Consider the following 5,181-nt stretch of genomic DNA (forward strand, 5'->3'; position numbering starts at 1 on the left):
TATTGTTTCATGAAAGACATACAATTTCAGGTCCATTTCACGAGTGTGTTGCCTTGGGTTAGTCTCAACAAGCGTCTTCAGAGCATCAATATCAATTCCAACATATCGGCCCATGCCATCACAGTTTTTAAGGCTAAAGTCACCTGAATGAAATTTGCTGAACCATCTTTGGCACTTAGAAACGTTCTAAATGTTTCCATAAACGTCTTTGATATTCTTTGTGGCTACAGAGACATTGTTTCCCATCATTTATTCAAACAGCATTACATGCCAAATGTGTGTCTCATCATGTGCCATCACTATAAGGGATTAGAATATACTAAACTTTACACATTATATACGCTACACTAATGTGACGTTTAGGTGGTTCATTTAACTATTATGCATGATGTGCGTTTTTTGGGTGGTGGTTAATTAAATTGTTTCAAAACACGACATTAATTTCTTGACGACCTAATAATTCAGTATAAACTATGATACTGTCTTGATTAAATCAATTCAGTAGTGTCATGGAAGAAAAGCATCTTGGTGTTTTGGTTAATCTTTCTCTTAAACCTTAAAGGTTGTCAGTGGGAAAACAAATGGAATTTTAGATTGTATCTAATGAAATATTGAATGTAATTTAAAGGAGTGTTTTGTAATGATCCCTGTATTCAGTTTTGGACTCCTTACTTTAAGGACATTAAGTTGTTAGAAAGGGTTCAAAGGTGGGTTACTAGGCTGATTTCTGGGATACTTTCATATCATCATCTTTCTTTGTGTTTACTGGAAAGAGTGGTAGGACTATCGGATATAGATGTGAGATTTGACAGGGTATAAGTCATCTGTAATGTAGGCAGTTTTTTTTTGAGGAAGTGGTTAGATATTGGAAAATAATGGTTTTAGAATTGATATATGTAACAGGATTGGGAGAGTTCAAGAGAAAACTTGATACATAATTAAAGCATTGAGGTTCAATATAGGCAGATGGATGTTTGAAGAAATTAATGGGAGAGCCACAATGAGCCCCTTGTTATCCCTCACATGTTATATTAATATCATCAGTGTAAATAAGAAAAGACAAAGGTTCAAGATTTGACCCAAGAGACACTCCACTAGTAAATTTTTGCTTTCTATCATCCTGTTACCTACAATCAAATTAATTTCCCCAACCCCTAATGATGAAATTTTCTTAGCTAATCTTCTGTGTGGTATCTGATCAAAAGTGTTTTGAAAATCTTAGTACACCAAATAACATTCTTGAAAAAAGTTAGTATAGTAGTAAGACAAGATTTTCCTTTAGTGAATGAACTTTGATTTTCTTCTATGCTTATTTTATCAGACTCCCTAGAATTTTTCCTGATACAGAGGAAAGACTAATTGGTCCTATAGTTTCCAGGGCCATTTTTATCTTCCTTTTTAGAAATAGGTGTAACATTAGCAACTTTTCTATCCTCAGCTACCTGCCCAATTCTGACCTACCAAAAATGAGAGAGAGAAAGGCTTACTTATCTGTAACTTTCTTTAAAAGTTTGGTCCTGATACATTATTTCTAATTTTTCATTCTTTTTACTTAGCATCAATGGATAAGTATCTATGCGATTCAAGTCAGTTCTCATATTTCCCATAGAATACTATTGGTCAGAAATATTGCTAGCCCTCTTCTATAAAAACATTTTGGGCCAGCTGTTTCTCATAAGCCATTTTTGATCTCCTATTTTTTTAACCAAATCCCCATCCTTCCTGTAGTTCTTTAAATCTTTCATGTTATTTAACAATTTAAGTATGTTAAACCTATGGTATTTATTCCTGATTTTATCTTTTATGTCTTTAGTAACTCAGTTAGGTTTGATTTTCCATATTAATCTTTTTCTCTTTTCAGAACATGCCTGTCTCAAATTAATAGCAATAGTAAAAATTTCTCGACTTTGACCCACATTACCTTTTAACATATTATTCCAATTCATTAACTAATCAAAAAACAAAGGCCCAAGCACTAACCCCAGAAATACTCTACTAGTAACAAGGATGTTGCTGTTAGGCCTACTTTGACATTTCATAACTTTACTTATCAGTTTATTTAATTGTTGCATTATTATAATTAATGATTCAATTTTGATAGTTGAATATCATTGTTGTTAATAAATAACTTAAAACAACAAAGTGCCCCATACGTTTTTGCTGTGTTACAACCAGGTCTATTCTTAAATTTTCTCAAACTGTTTATTCAGTTCAATAAATTATAGTTGTCAAGGGAATTTATAAATAACTGATCAAATTTAACAGTGGTCAAATAATGAGCCATCAATTGACAGTAAGTGTATGATCAGTTGTCTGGCTTATTAGTTCTAAAAAATTAACTGAACCAAGAAATGTTTGATTTTTTCACCACAGCAGAACACACTCACCCCAACATTATTGCTTCTTTTCAAATATCAACACCCAAAGTGAGTTACTTAATGCATTGCAATATTAAAACTTGGCTCATTATCTAAGCTTGTCGACTTTTGTTTTTGGTAAAATGAATCATCCTTAACAGAATCATCTCTTCAAATGGGTAAGATTAAAATTAACTTGTCAAGATTGTTTCACACAATTTTTCATCTTTAAATGAGGCATTTTCACAATACTAGTAAGCCTTTAGTTTACTAGATCCTTTATAAACATTTAATTTTCTAATAGAGAGATCACTTTGTTTTCCAATCAGGAATTTCTTTGGTGCTTTAAGGTTCTTTAAGGTTTCAGGATGGATCTTTTCATGGTCAGGAGCTTTACTGAGAAGTTTCTCAGGCTTTTCTAAAACAGCTACTTCTTCAACATAACAAAATTGAAGGAAGAACCCTCTTCTTTAAAACAATTGAACAATGATCAGCTTGGAAATCTTTTTCTTCACCAGTAAATTTTTTTCATTAATTTACCTATGTTTTTTATTTTGTAACAAGGTTCCTTTTAAAATATGTTAAAGATCATATCTTTAGAATTTATCTTCATTTTTGCAATTAACACATGCATAAAAAACCAAGTCAAGTTTAGTGTTTTGAGTTAACATACTCATAATCTCTGTTAGCTTTGCTAACCCACTTTTTAATTCATTTCCAAGGGTTCATTTAACTCAACTAGACTCGTTTTTACTATCACCCAAACTGCTTGTATAACCCTCCCCCTTTTTTGTATCCCACTCTGCTCTCTAAAAATATACAGTCTTCTCTTAGTCTCCTTGTTGCAACTTCTACCACACCTAAAAGCAAACTATTCCAAAGGCTGACTACCCTATTAGAAAAATAACACTGCCTTGACTAAAGTTACTTCACTCTACTTGAGATTTTTATATTCTTCTAACTACGCATTTTAAATTATATTTTTTTGTTCATTTAGAAAAATATTTTAAGTTATAACACTGTACTGATTGGAATAACAAAAATATCATTATAATCTCCATTAAAAATTTATCCATGCTTAATTTCTTTAATAAGGCTATTGAATTTTTGAAAAAAATGTTTTTTAAATTTCACATAGCTTCTCTAGAGATAGTTGGTGGAATTGTGGATTGAAAAATGGTATGGTAAAAAATGAAATGGGATCTTTGAACTAGATTTCTTTTTCTGATTGGGTTAATAACTTAATATGACATTTTGGGGTTCCTTGGGCATATATTTTCATTCGTGGTTTGTGCAAGTGATATTTTCCAAGATGATACCTCACCATTTCACACAGAATAGCTTAATCTTTTGTGCATCTGCATATGAGATTTGCATGCCACTAGCCTTGATACAACTCCTACCTAAAAATTACATGCTTAACATGAACTGTGCTAGTGCATGATGACATCATTATGCAACAATAACCTTCCACCAATAAGAGGGTGAACCAATCTCCTTGTACAGTGACCCCTGCCTCCTAAGAACTTGTGCTTGAAATAACTTCATTCTTTTCCTTGTCTAGAATGGATGTGTTTTTTAAATTATTAATCAATTATGTGAGATTTGCAATAGTTGACAAAACTTAAATGTCATTCAAGTTTAACTGGATTCTTTTATTACTAAAGAAAATGAAGAACTTTTTTTTCTCTCCTACTTACCCATTATGAATTCTCAAGTGACAGTAACTTCCACTTCATCCCATGATAGTGACGATGTTTCTAACATGGAACCTGTGTCTATTGTGGCTACTGGGGGCTCGTTTTCTGTGGAAGACATGACAGCCATTGTTCAAGGTGTTGTGGGTTCCTTCATGCATACTACCTCTTCCTCCTGCCCATTCAGCCAATGTTTCTTCTCCCTAGTTTAAACATGATCAGGATGATGACAGTTTTGGCTGGTTATCTTTCCAAACAGGTTTGCTCTATTGCTCTATTTGTGAAAGAAAATTCTCACCCTTTTAATCTCTTTCTTGACATGATTTTGTAGTTATGCTCCTTCCTCATTGTCATTTGATTCCTCCTTTGCTGTACTGCATGAATCCTATACTCAAGACTACTTTGTCTTCCCTCCTTCACCTGACATTTGGGTCCATATAGACTTGTTTCTTGAACACCTGTATTAACATGCCTCATTTTCCTCACCCTTGACTCTTTTGTCCTGACTTGCAGCCATTCTTCATTTCCATTTTTTGATTCCCAGTATGTTGACTCTTTTCTTGCCTAAGGACTAGCTACCTTAACTTTTATTTTCCTTTCTAGTGCCCAGTTTCATGTTTTTCTTACAACCCTCCTGCATTACTTCACATCACTCCACCTTATGTTTTAAGCACTTTGTTGTACTCAGGAGGGTTTTTTTTGAAGCAGTTCATTCTCTTCTTTTCATCATATTTGCCTGTACTTCTCCTACTCTGTCCTCTTTACTTGGTCCTCTGCTGTTGGGACAGGATGATCTCCCAGCTAACATATGCCTCCCTCCTGCTTATCTCAGTGATCTTCGAATGGCCCCATTTCTTCACCCTGAAGTTTTCAGGGGTGTTCCTGACTCACTGACAGTCTGGAATTGGTTCTCATTGTTAACTATGGTTTCTCGTCTTTCTTAGCCTTGCCAGTCTGTTCCTAGGCCTGCTGAATCCATGTCTTCTCTTCCCATTCCTTCCCGGCCTTTTACCGCCCAATGTCATGGTCATATTTTGTCTTGTTTTGGACTACCCTGTTTGGCCTGGCCCTATGGGGGCCCATCTTTTTCACTTTGCCAGTCTTTGGTTTCCATTTTCATTCAACAG

The 5,181-nt window shown here is 34.1% G+C and overlaps 1 protein-coding gene across 1 annotated transcript in view; it reads left to right on the forward strand.

Moving 5' to 3' along the window:
* LOC106460592 overlaps positions 1-5,181 on the forward strand; it is a 42,020-nt gene that overhangs the window by 5,205 nt on the left and 31,634 nt on the right. The window lies entirely within an intron of this gene.

This window comes from Limulus polyphemus, unplaced genomic scaffold, assembly GCF_000517525.1.
Source record: "Limulus polyphemus unplaced genomic scaffold, Limulus_polyphemus-2.1.2 Scaffold801, whole genome shotgun sequence".
In the NCBI taxonomy this organism is placed as follows: domain Eukaryota; kingdom Metazoa; phylum Arthropoda; class Merostomata; order Xiphosura; family Limulidae; genus Limulus; species Limulus polyphemus.